Source organism: Dromaius novaehollandiae, chromosome 29, assembly GCF_036370855.1.
Source record: "Dromaius novaehollandiae isolate bDroNov1 chromosome 29, bDroNov1.hap1, whole genome shotgun sequence".
NCBI classification, from domain to species: Eukaryota; Metazoa; Chordata; class Aves; order Casuariiformes; family Dromaiidae; genus Dromaius; species Dromaius novaehollandiae.
The window spans coordinates 1,140,721-1,154,274 of record NC_088126.1 but is presented as its reverse complement, the minus strand read 5'-3'; the positions used below and the strand labels follow the sequence as shown (position 1 = coordinate 1,154,274).

General features: G+C 44.5%; 1 long non-coding RNA gene and 1 pseudogene across 1 annotated transcript; one reads left to right on the top strand and one right to left on the bottom strand.

Moving 5' to 3' along the window:
* Nucleotides 1–5,137: 5,137 nt before the first annotated feature.
* Nucleotides 5,138–6,268, bottom strand: LOC135323929 (uncharacterized). The gene is made up of 2 exons (XR_010385417.1): nucleotides 5,982–6,268; nucleotides 5,138–5,360 (listed from the first exon to the last, which is right to left on the bottom strand). It is a non-coding gene; the product is annotated as an uncharacterized LOC135323929 (long non-coding RNA).
* A 1,259-nt stretch (nucleotides 6,269–7,527) lies between these two features.
* On the top strand, nucleotides 7,528–8,309 carry LOC135323854 (scale keratin-like; annotated as a pseudogene).
* The last annotated feature ends 5,245 nt before the right edge of the window (nucleotides 8,310–13,554 follow it).

The window sequence follows — 13,554 nt, the reverse complement described above, 5'->3', positions numbered from 1 at the left end:
CTTTCTACTGCTAAAGCTGGTGAGACTGGCCTTTTCCAGGCCCCAGGAAACCCACTTTTTCCTTTTATAAAAATAAATAAATATATATATCCACACAGGCCATTTGCTCATGGCTTTCACTTTCATTGCAGGGAAGAAGTGTAGCAGAAATGAAATTGCAGCTCTCTTTTTATTTTACTTGAAGGGGAAAAATATTTGGTGAAATGCACACTGGAGTAAAGGAAAGGTTGTAATCCAGGGAAAGTGTAATAGCATCTCCGTGTCCAGAGCCACACACCATACCCACCCTGCGTTATCGCTTCTAGCAGCCTCCTCCTGTCCTTTTCCTCCTATTAAACAGATTCTGCATTATCATGGTGGTTTTCTGGTTTTCTTTTCCCTCTGCTCCTGATTGGCAGGTACCTACTGGCTAAGCATGTTAACTCCATGTAGTCTGATTAGTAAGTTGTGACAGCTGCTGTTTAATGATCTGCCCTCACTTGTCAAGGCAGATGTGGTGAAGATGGCAGTGTCCACGTCAGCATGCAAGTGGCCCTCGCAGCCACAGCCAGGTGCGGTCGTTTTTCCAAAGACTTCAGAGAGAAAAGGGGCCACGGGAAACTTTGCGCCTATCTGTTGCTCTGGAGAGTCAGGGGGTGGGCAACTTTTCTGACAAAGCAGCTCTTCCTTGGAAAAAGCTGATCTGATAAGATGTCACGTGGAAAGCATGTAACACTGAAAAAATCATATGAAAACATGCAAATGAGCCTGGACCCCCGTCAGGCTCCCGTCTCCCTGGGAGGCTGCCGGCCACGGAGACAAGCAGTCCCTTCATGCTCCCTACCCCCAGTAAACCTCTTTTTTCCGAAACGAGTCTCCCAAATACGTGGTGGTTCCCTCGACTAGGAAATCAGTGCTCAATGCAAGCTTAGCTTGCTGCTTCTTTCTAGGCAGAAAAGGGCTCATAAATTTGCCTCTTCATCACTCTGCTGGTTTTCTGCATGCTGAGTAAATCCCCAAAAGCCACAACTTTGGAGCAACTTGAATTTTTCCTTTCATAGGATGCAAACTCCTGTAAATTAGCTTGCTTGTCTTGCAGGCGTTAGCATATGCCCTACTTTATAGATCCAACATGATGTAATTAATATATCTTGGAAGATTTGGTTTGGAGCTGGGTCTTGATGCCACGCCCCAGATAAGCTGGGAGGCAGGGCAGAGATATAAGCTGTTGTTTGCCTTGCTCACGCAAAAAGTGTTGTGAAAAATAGTTTAATGAGGTTGTTTGCAGGGTGGAGCTCTCAGGAATCTGTGGTCCCGAAGACCCGGTCTTGACTCACTACCTCCACCCCATCCAGTCCAGCGGTCCCAGCAGATGTGAATGGTAACCCACTTACGCAACACGCTTCAGGAACTGATTTTCACCAGTCGAAGATGACTTATAAATTACTATTTTTTGAAGGTATGTACCTGAAAACAGTAAACTATTCCTCTTGAAAATGAACCTGTCTGTGCAAGATTGTCCTCCAAGACCCTTGCCGAGCCTTCTTAGGGAAGCGTCATTAGTCTTTCAGCTTAGGGATTTCCAGTTTGATCCCTTTGGCGGAAATTTGTGTGTGGTGCCCAGTCCATGCACCGTAGCACTCTGCTGCCCGATACACAGGCATAGCATTAGGGTCCATGCAGCATGGCACTTTCTTCAGTCCTCAATCTTCTTTACCCATCTGCCTAAGTCCTATGTTAAGACATTTTGGTCAACAGCCTAAGAAAAGCCAATACGTCTCATAATACTTCATCTCTGCCAATTTGGCCATCACTCTTGGTCTTTCCTGTTTTCCCTGCCTTTTAACACATTTCCCCTGTTTTTTTGAAACTGCCTGTTTTGGTGTTTTCTGTCCATAATGCCCGGGCCAGCGGCATGCCTGCTGCCCCCTGCTCTGCTTCCCACTCCTCTACCTCTGCTCTTTCACTTTAGATCCCATTTCCAGCTGTGACATGGGCTACAAGAGGCAACAAAGGAGTGCACTGACCTTGACAGCAGCTTTTTACCCAAGCTGGAATTTTAGTCTTGTTGACTCAGGACGGAAAGAGCAACATGATGCAGACGCTGGCAGCAGCAGAGGAACTGGCTCTGTAATTCAGACAGTGTCACCTGCGGAGAGCAGAGCTCCACTATCCCTTTTTCTTTTGTGGCAAGAGCATCCTCTGTCTCCAAGCCTGACTATAAACTAGTTTAACAGGGTCCTGTGCCACCTGATTAAAAGTCTTTCAGCCTAACAAGCTGGAAGGAACTGAAAGTCGGCTGCCAGCCTGCTAGTTTTTATTGCTGAGATTGACAGGCTGAATTAGATAATGAATCAGGATGAAAATTTAATTTACAGCTTTGGAATTAACAGGCTATTAAATTGGACATTGGGGCCACACCTTTGTGAGCCATGAGGCAGTGCAGAGCTGTAAGTTCACTCCGACAGTATCAACGGATGCCGTGAGCGCAGAGAAAGTATTGAAGATGTATTATTTGCTCAGGCAGAACACCTGGGATGCCCCAGTCCAAGTGATCCAAAGGTGGATTCGCCAAATCCTGCCTCACCAGCCAGCAAACAAACCTCTGTGCAGTTCTACCATACCTGCATTTAAGAAGGCCCAGCTAATGCCAGGCCGTTTCCCCGCTCTTCGCCACGGGACGGAAGCGCTATTCCAGGCTGTATTTGTCTGAATGTGGGATGCCCATTTCCTTGAGTGCATGTTGCAGCCCCAGAGCTGCACATTGGCCCCCTTCAACATGATGCTCACTTATACGCAGGCGTGCAAGCGGCAGCTGCACCTTGGCATACCCTGAGGTTTTATCAAGCAGAGCAGCACTTGCATGTGGAGGAGCATTTGTTCTGTTTTGTTTTTAAGATGAAAGATGCACTGAATGATTGTGGTAGCATAGTTATTCCTGCACTTCAAGCAAATTGCATTTAGTGGTGGGGAAGTATTTTTCAGCTTGACAGTTATTTGTATATATAATTATTTAATCACCACCTTTTGTTAGAAAATGTAGCCAGTTCTTTCCATAAGACATGAAATCCATGTAATGAGAGCTTCACTTAGTGAATATGAGCTGCCTTTTGCCATTAAATACTTGGAGATGGAAATTGGTATCCCGTCTGTAAATGGGAGATGAGTAGACCAGGGTCACTGATCAGCAGCTTCCCGTAGGAGTGGGGTGAGTTTTCCTGAAAGGGGGATAAGTAAGGAGTGTGGAAATGGCAAAAAAATTGAAGGACGTCTTGGTGCAAATGGTAACTGGAGCATGCACCCATGTCCAAATGTGGGTCTCCATGTCCAGAGGATTCCTAAACTTCCAGTGCCCTCACGGGCAGCTGGACAATATGCGGGGAGACTGCAGAACTGCTCGGTGGGTGAAATGTAAGCGTTCATGGAAAAGCACATGGATGGACAGATCTCCAGGCTCCCCTGAGCGCGTCTGCTGGAGTCAGATCTCTGCCCACTGGGATCTCTGCCCACTCTCACCACCCCAGTGTCCTCCTTTCTCCTGTTTCAACCACAGCGTTTCGAAATCAAGTTCCACTTTCAGACACTCACAATGACTCATTTTGTTTTACTGAAGGGCTGAAAGAACAAGCAAGCAGGGGGTTTATATTATCGTACAGATAGATGATAAAAGAGCAGACAGTGGTCAGCTAGTCCTTTAGCTAGTCCTGTTTCATCTTCAGTTTTGCAATTAGGCGATGAAAAAGCACTCAGTAATATTAACCCTACAGATTGAGCTGTTTTGGAAATAGGTTCCCAGCTGACATCTCTTATACCATGCTGGAAACCTGTGCCAAAATGTGGATGTCCAGGATCCAAGGCAGTGCCATAGCCTTCAGATTGCGCTCTTACATGATTCTCACACCTTGTTTGTGCTGGTGCATTGGGGTGTTTGTTATCCTCTTATAAGCACAATATTCCACATCTGCCTGGAATTGTTACAATAAAATCTGCAGAAAAATGAAGACTAAGGATAAGATTTTCTTATAATCTCATATAATGTTATGTGTTTTCGCCTTTCAGACAAAAGAGCTTTCAAACCAATTTAGAAAATTATACCATGACACAGGTGAGAGCACTAGCAACTATATCAGCTTCCTCTTTAAGATTTAATCTTCATATGCAAAGCAGGTGTGTAAGAATCAGAGCAGAGCACTGGGATTTCTAAAACCAGAATGTCAATAAGGCTTGACAACAACAAACAACAGCAATCCAGAAAAAATAAGATAAGGAATCTTTCATGCTTTGGAATTACCTGGCACGAGGTAAGTTTAAATCTCAAGCTGCAAAGCCAAGTTTGGGATTCCTTAGCCAGAGCAGGCTGCTGGTTGATGTCGTTTGCTATTTTGTATATGAAGCAACAAACTTTTTAGAGGAAAGCAGAAGACCCCTGAGGTGGCCTATTATATGAAGCAGTGTTTTTTCTTTGTATTTTATTTAGCTTTATTTATATATGTATTAAATATAATGATTATGTGTGTGTTTAGCCTTCATCTGATAAAGGAAGATATCTGTTTCTCTGTCTTTACAATAATTTTTGCTGCAAATATTTTGGGATCAGCTACTCAGCTGATATAAATTACTAACATAAGACAGCAGAGTTTCAGGTAATACGAAAAGTTATGCCAGTATGTTGCCAACTAGCACTTTGCATTTTATCTGTCATATTTCAAAGATATCTACAGAATATGAAGGCTCATCTCAGCTTGGGCTTGAAAGCTCTAGACTGCTCTCATGACTTTCTACCTTTGCTACAACATGGATGCAGCATTATTTACAACTGCCAATGAGAAGTATCAATTATAGAAACCATATAGGTGGTCATGCCAGTGTGCTTTTCCGTAGCCTGGGTTGTGGGAAGCTGCGTTTTGAACTTGTCGTAGGTACTGTTGAACAACCTCAAGAACAAAGAAGTCCTTATTTACTCCTATATAATATTTGGTTTGGTAACTGTTTTAATTGCCTCAGCTGTTAATCATTGTAATTATTGGTTACTTCTTATTCCCACAAATGATGTGACTCACTAGTCTGTGCAGTCTGCTGTCATATCTCCATTGGCTGCACACGTTCCTCTGGTCATTGCACTGATTTCATGGTCAGCAAACATGAATAAAATCACATGCATTTTTTAGCTCTAGTTTTAATAATTTGCCACACAAAGATAGCTCAGAGGTTTACGATGTAAGCATGGTTATGTGAATCACAGACTCAGTATTTGTCATAGCTTGTGAATTTATTCTGGCTGAGGTTATGGACATGTACTTCAAGGAATGGTTCCTCAGGAAACGCTAGTCCCGCAGGTAATGCCTATCGTCCTCTCCTCTTGTTGGCCTTCAGCACAAACTCTGGAAAAAAGAAATTCAAGATCTTCACAGTTATTGGTAGCTTTTGGAAGGGAATGATTTCTTGGCAGCAGGAACTGATGATGTATTGTAAAAGCCTGCCCGGGAGACCCTCTTCAGCTAAATTTGTGATTGGGTTGTTGTGCCTGACCCTGGGGCTCACAGGAGAGTTCATTAACTGCCTCAGTTTCTGCTAAGTCCTACTTAGTCAGGGCATGATTTTTTTCGTGTATGGGGACATGTGTCCAAAGAACAGGACCAAGCCGTACACTCCAGTCCCACCGCTGTTGGTGGGACATTAGTAGCTATGTAATAGAAAACATGCAGAATACTATTTTCTACCTTTAAAAGGGAAAAATTCCAGAATGTCCCCAGCTGTTGTTTGTTTTCTGTCAAACGATAAACTGGAGTTCAGTGCTTACTAGCAGAGGGCTGATGACCCATCTCTGAGCTACCTCCGTAAGGGCAAGTCTTCAGGTGAAAACCAAACCAAACTCAATTTCCTGAGATTTCCGGTGAAAAGACAAGATGGGGTAAATGCGCGCAGCATGCTCTGTGGGCCTGGAAGCTAACCAATAAATCATAAGCTGTTATCAAAATGACTGCAACAAAGGAAGGCCTTACCTGGGGAAAACAGCGTGTTTCGTAAGATGTAGCAAACAGTTGCGTAAAAGTGTCTCCTGTTCTCTGTGACAGCGTATAAAAGTGCTCATTGCTCAGGTCTCTTTAGCTGCTTCTGCTGACTTACACCTCTTGGTGCCTGAGTAAGTCTGATCTGACTGCGTTGGTTCATAATTATAGAAACTGATGCATAGGTAGTGCTTGCGTAAGGCTACGTCCTACCCTATTTTAGTGGTATTGATGTAAACCTTTTGTTTAAAAGTGGTTTTTTGGAAACACTAACTTGTGAATAGAGGTGCACGTAGGCAATTGCCCTGTGTGTTTTTTTTTTAACAAACAAACAAACAAATGGGTTTTTCAAGAAATGTGGATGGTAGCAGTTCCTGGGAACCCAACGCAGAACAAATGAAAGATGCTGGCCTTGTGCTCCTGGGGAAGAGTCAGCCTTACTTCCACCATTTCTCTAACTGAGTTCATGTGTAGAACAGAGACCTACAGCTCGTAAGAGACAGGTAGAGCCTTCTGTGAAAGGTAGAGCTGCTGTATGAAGTATGAGAGCACGATACGTGGTTGGGTGTTGGACTGAATATCACAGTTTCCAAGAGTTTAGCAATGAAACTAGCCAACGAGCAGCCCAGGTCTCGTGGGGCTTGACTGATGCAGCTAGTTTGAAACTGGGCAGATTCATTCCACGTAAGCACCTAGTCTTTCTCTTCATTAACAAGGCCTCCCTTACTACTTTATACTATAATTTTTCTAAACTTTTTTAATACATTTCACGAGTTCCAGATGGAGCCTGTCTAGACTACAGATTTAGTAATTGGTTTCTGTGTTTTTTGACTTCACATGTTTGACTGATAAGAAAAGTTTGTGTTATGCTCTTGGCACCATATGTGGAGTCAAAATATCTGCTTTAAGGTTTTACTCTCTGTCAGAGGTTTGCTTCATAGTCTTGGCAAGCCAAGTGAGACTGCTGTACAAACACAGCAGCACTTCGGTTCACGTGGGAGTTTGTGCAATGACGGCATGGACAAGAGAGGGTGAAACTTGCTGTGATGATGGCAGGCAGCAAAAAATGTAAGGAGCTACGTGGAAGCTCAGTTAAGAAAAGATATGTGAGGACAGAATGGGTAAAATTCAAAGTCTCCATAGTTATCTCTTTAGTGAGATTAGCTGTGGAGGCAGGAAACTCAGAAAGTGTTTTCAGCATAGGACTGCTTCCCAGACAAAAAAACACAGCAAGAGCCAGGGATGTAAGGAAAGGGTAGAGGGATGAATAGGTCTTCCTAGGGCTCATTTAGGGAATAGGCTACAGGGCAATAGAGCAACAACACGTGGGAGGAATGGGAGCAGACTGGAAGTCTCTGCACAGCAATTCATCTCGCCTGATTGAACAGACCTATAGTGTACGGGTCTGCTTTGGGGTGGAATGAAATGCTGATCTTCTTCTTATTATTATTATTTTTATTTATTTCCCACTACCACCACCACAAACTCTACGTTGAGGGTAGACAACTCCACTCAGACATGTACATCTACATCTGGTCAGATGAACACCATTCAGCATGTCCGCACAACCCAAGTTACTATAACGCTGTTTGTTCTTTCACCCCTCTGGCTGCCGCTCTGCCAGGCCCTTGCACACTCTGCCTTTCAGGTTGACTTGCCTTCTGGAAGGGCGTCTTCCTACGCGCGGAGGCTTAGCTCCCGCTGCGCTCCACCGTGCAAAGTGACGTGCTCACAACCACTTGTCAACGCTTGGAAGGAACCCCGCATTAGCTCATGCGGAGACTCAAGAGCCCTCGCGTCTGTGCCACCCATCGCTGTGACTTTCCCAGGACCCATTACCAGCTCGTGCCCTCAGAAAAGCTTCGTGGGAACCGCCGTGCCTGAGCTTGAGGGTGCAACAGGCTTCGGAGGCGGGGGCATGGGATTCGGTGGCGGGGCCAACTCCTATGGATCTGGAGGATCCTATGGTGGGGGTCTTCCTACGGCTCTGGGGGCTCGTACAGTGGCAGGGGGGGCTCGTACGGTGGTGGAGGCTCTCGCATCAGCAGTATTTACCCCAGCTCGTTTCCTTCAGGATTTGGTAGAAATTGTTTCCCCTTTTTCAATAGAGGGGTCTATAGGTATCGCTACGGAAACTATGGGTCATGTTAAGTCTTTAAGAAAGTTTCTTGAGACAAGAACCAATAAGACACAAACTAACAGCTGACACACAGGCCGGGATGTCAGACATGCCAAGCAGCCCTATTCCTGCTGAAGTCACTAGGAGCAGTGGATGCCTGGGATCTCTATAGATCAGCCTACTTTTTTTTTTTTTTTTTTTTTTCCTTCTTCCTGTGTGTTACATTTTGTCTAAGGCTTATGATCCCAATGTTGCACTACTTTACCCTCTGCTGATACTATGTTTTGTTCTTCCCGAACCTGAACAGAGGAAAAACAAGCAATGGGACTGGACTGTGAAAGTGTACAGCTGAGAGAAGAAGGTCATGTGAGCAGCGTGCTCCTCTGGATGACTAATTGGTTGTGGTCCTTGCTGAAATGGAAATTACATTCTTTGTCTCTGCATTGCCTTGTATTGCAAGAGTGTATTCCACTTCTCGTTTGTATTAAAGTCCTGTTGCATCACAGCACTGTCTTTTGGCTTTCATTTCTCTGCAGTCCTTTGGTTACAAACGAGGCTGAACAAGGAAGACCTTCTGCAGAGTTCAGATGCCCATCAACTCTGACCTGTTAATCAAGGAATTCTTCATTAGGGTGACTTATTACCACTTTCTGATGTGTTTCATAATATACATACTAATAAATACAATAGATTAGAGAATAACTTTAGCTGGAAGGACCTCTGGAGATCTTCTGACACAGTCCCCACTCAGAGCAGAGCTGACTCTGAAGCTAGATCAGCTACGCAGGGTCATTTCCAGACGAGTCTTGAATATCCCTGAGGAAATTGCTTTAACCCTCGAGCAGCTCAGTGGGTGTCGGAATGACGGCACGCGTCCCGACTCCGGCGGGAGGCAAGGCTGTGCTCTGCTCCGTCGAACCCTGACGGTAAAGAAGCTCATCTCGCTGCAGACCCCAAGGAGAAATCAGTTAGCACAGATCTGCGTGTCCCTGGCTAGCAGGGCCAAAGGGAAGGGGGAGTTTATCCATGTGCACCTAAGAGTCGGGCGTTAAAACAAAGGTCTTGCACCGAGGGGCATGCCCTGAAGTAAGCAGAGAAATCCATCCTGGCAGCTGAAACAATATCTTTCTTTGGGAGACCTTTTGATCACGATTCTGTTCACGGCGAGAGGGCTTGTGCGTAGGCTGTGCCAGACAAAATGCTCATTTCCTTCCTTTGATTGTCTTAATCCTTGTGATTTGTTGATTTAATTGGAGCATTTATGCTGTAAATTATCTGAGCTTGTTAAGCATCACTGTGGGATCCCTCAGGCAACTGTTACGTGGATGCCCTTGCGCTCACTCAAAATTAAGGATCGCAACGTGCCTCACACATGCTTGTTGCTTGAACTGCCTGGGAAATGAATTCTTCCACCTTAACTTTGCAGCTGGTTTTAACATTTTTTTTCGTTGGTATTTTTTTAAACAAATGTTTAAAATAATGTGCCTGCAAGGTTTTTTGTGAAGCAGGAATTTCAATCGGCATAAGATCTTATGAGGAATTTTCAAACTGCTCTACTCCTATTACAAGCTTATCCATGCGATGCGCTGTACCATAATATTGACAATATATTGTTGGAATTGTATTTCCCAGCAGTAATGGCATTACTTTAAGCAGTCTATCAAGCAAAGTAATGAAGTTACACTAGCTGGACTGTAATCCATAGTTGTAAGTGACAGTAAATATCTTTATTGTAATAAAAGCAGGATTGTTTTCGCTTGGTGTAAATCCTTTCTCCTAGTGCAAAAGTGTTATCCTCAGCTGCAGACTGGAGCTGGGCACAAAGGTGTAGCTGTGTACACAGCAGGGTCCCAAGGACACCAAAGGAGTCAGCTTGGCTGTTGTGACTCTAGTTTCGGTCTCAGCTCAGCGATGTCCAACTTTGCTCCAGTGCAGTGCAGGTATGACTGAGACAGCAATGCCCCAGTAATTTTCACTCCTGTTGCACCATGTTTCGTTCCTCAGCTTGTTGAGTAAGAACTGTGCGGGGGTGTAACTCTCCTCTAGAAATTGTAAGGTAACACCTTCACTGAAGTCACATGTGTGATAGTTTGTACAGACGTTCCTAGCTCAGCTTAAAAATCACTAGCTCCTACCTCTTAGTAGCGTGCCGATGCAATTGCATAAAGCATTCATCCTCTGCAAACCACATTACCCAAAATATTCTCAAGTTCAAACAAGCACTCAAAAATGACCCCTTCCAGGCTCAGCCACTAAAAACAAGTGGAGATAATTTCCTGCACAGGAAGATCTGTGAGCTCCAAAGCCAGCCCCAGCAAGAATCTGGATCTTGTGCTTTCATCTCCCAAGTTGTTCTGCAGTCTGGGGGTATTTGGGCTGCCTTAATAGGAGCCACAGTTTCCATAGTGGGATCTATGGCTACTTCTGTAGGACCCTTTGCTTTAACCACCCCCCAACCCAGAGGAGCCCCCAGACCCAAAGGAGCACCCCATCCCAGAGAAGCCCCCCATACCGGAGATGTCCCTAGAAATGGACTGGTTCCCACTGTGCAGCAGGGGCAGAATCATTCCCACCATGGTCTCCTGAGGGCAGGTTCACATTTGGGCCTGCTAAGGGGACAATGACCAGCGGGTGGTACACCATAGCTCTCAGATCCTCACACCGTCTAACACAGGGCTTGCAGACACGTCACCTCTCAAGCAGACAATCACCAGGAGCTGATAGTGCTCGACATTGCTCTGGCAGGTTGGAGGTTAAGTTGGAATACGCAGCATGCGGTCAAGAAACCATCATGCTCAGGTGTCAACACATTCCCAATATAAACCAGGTGCAGCTCATCCTTCTTCTCCAGGTGCTCCTCATCTCACAGTTCAGCCTTCCTGCTCTCTTGATCTCTGAAAGGAAAGGAACAGATTTGACACGTGAGTGCGATGGTTTCTTGACTGGTCTGGGGGTTCCTCTGGGGTTGGGGGCTGTTAAAGCAAAGGGTCCTACAGACGTAGCCATGGATCCTGCTCTGGAAGCTCTAGCTCATCTTAAGGCAGCCTGCAACCTGGGAGATGAAAACGCAAGATCCAGATTCTTGCTGGGGCTGGCGAAAGCCCGTTGCGTCAGCAGGAACCACCCTTGCTTGGTACCTCTGAAATCCAGCCCCACACCTCTCCCTTCCATGTTATGCTTTATCTTTAATTAATAACAACTTTTATCAATCACTTCACAATTATAGAGCTCTATTTTCATTGTGCCAGTGCAAAACAAATAATCTGAAAGGGCCAAAATTGGGACATTGATAGTAAAACTGCAACAGAAGAGAAGAACAAGAGCTGGTGGAAAGGGATGTTTTTATAGGCAATGCATGCTCTAACCTCCCCCGGACCTGAGGAGGTGCACGCCCTCCCTCTGCTCTGCGCTGTTTCATTCTGCAGGTCTGTATCCCACTTCTCTTTTGTATGGAAATCCTTCTGCATCTTAAAATTCTGTTCAGTTTATTTTTTCTCCCCCAAACCATTTTTGTCCTGTCCTTTCCACTAGCTTATTAGGCTTTCTAGGGCGTGTTAAATAGCCTGTGAGCACCAAATATCCCTTTTTAATGATAATATGATAATAATTGCCTGGGTAATACAGGTGTTGTGAAAACAGACGGCTGAATGAAGCATTCGGAATTTAAGCATGCAAAGCAGTTCAGGATTGTTTCTCCATACGGCGTGGAGGTTTCTAAAGCTGCTGACTCAGTAGTTTGTGCTGATGTGTGAACAGATAGCACCAGTTTGAAAACAGAATTCCCTCGGCATAGACAACCCTCAAATAAATCATTTTCTATCACCGCAACTATTTCACTTCATGACAAGTAATGAATGAGATCCAAAAGTGCCAGATGTAGAAGTAAGACCTTTTCAGGGCAGGTCAGACTGCTTAATATTCTCTTTCCCTGAGTGACAGTGAAAAGCATAGATAAAAAAAGTGCAAGAGACGTGATGTGGTTGGCTGAAGATTGAAAATTCATGAGGTTCTTTACTCTCTATAGTACAGCCAGATTTTCTCTTCTGAAGGAATCTGTCCATTCATTCTGCCACCATATTTTGATTAGAATCTCAGTTTATAGGAATTATAGTGATTCCCATGGGAAGTCTGAGGTTCAGGCAATGTAATTATGTTTTCAAAAGTGCCTAAAGAATGCAAGCCAATACAAAAATACATTTTATCTGGCATTTTTCAGAATTCTCTGGGGACTGTGTATGATAACTATGGAAAATCAACTACATAAACCTTATTTGATTTCCCAGATTTGCCACCTTGAACTTGCAATGCTGAATCCCTGAAGGCATTTAGGAATTTCTTCTGACTGTAGCCCTGTCAGAGCTGCATTCGTGTGGCAGTACAAGGTGCATTCACGTCTCGGGGCTGTGCAAAGGGAGACTTTCATGAGTGATGCCAGACTGAGAAATAGTGGCTGGAGTTGTTGTTTTCCACAGTTATTGCTGGGAAAAGAGACATGAGGAGACAGAATGGATGAATTCCCAAGATAAGTCTATCGAATGCTAAAGATGTAGTAAAATCTGGCTCTATTCAATCTGACTGTTACATGGCCAATATATGAGGGAGATCAGGAACCAAACGGAGGTTTTTGTTTGTTTGTTTTGATGCTTCTATTTGACTAAAACTACAAAAGCACTCATGTTCATGAATTCATGAAGGATGAAATGAAATACAGGGACTATTAGCAGAACCAAAACACAAAATGTTCCTATCCCAGATTCCTCTTCCCCCTTTGAAAAATCTAACTTTTATCTCCTTGTTAAAACCAAGGTGAAAATAGCAACAAAGCAAAATTTACTTGAGAGCTTTTCTGGAGATAGACAAAAAAGAATTTAGAGAATAGTAACGCAATTAAGCAGTTACTTCTCTCCTGTGTTCTAAGAGGACACAGAAACTTATGACTAATTTAATGATCGTTACAGGCAAGAAACTCATGAGCTTCAAGCAAAGCCTTAATATGACTGAAGAAATAGGCTCCATTTGAAAACAATTAGATAATTTGATTGCAATCTTTTTGTGGCTCTGCAGTTAGGAGACAGGGTAACCGCACACCTTCGGGAAGTGGAATTCCAGTCCCGTGCCACAAACTCTGAAACGTGTCACAGGGAGCAGCATTCTCCACTCCTAAAACATCCTGCTGTCTACTAAAGGAGCCCAGTTCTCTTTTAAAGACCGAAGCCTAAAAGTTTTGGGCTTTCCGCCAGCTGCACGGCAGTGTTTCACAATCAAAGTGGTTTGTAGGTGCAAAGGTGAAAAAGGAGACATTAGCCTAACGTATTGATGCAGCGTAGTTTTAATGGCAGGAGAAGTACAGCACGCATTTGACAGAGACCGTCGCGCAGAGCACAGAGGACGCTCCCCAGGGCTTGGGGAGGGCCGCAGCTCCCCGCACGCCGGCAAGCGGGTCGGCCG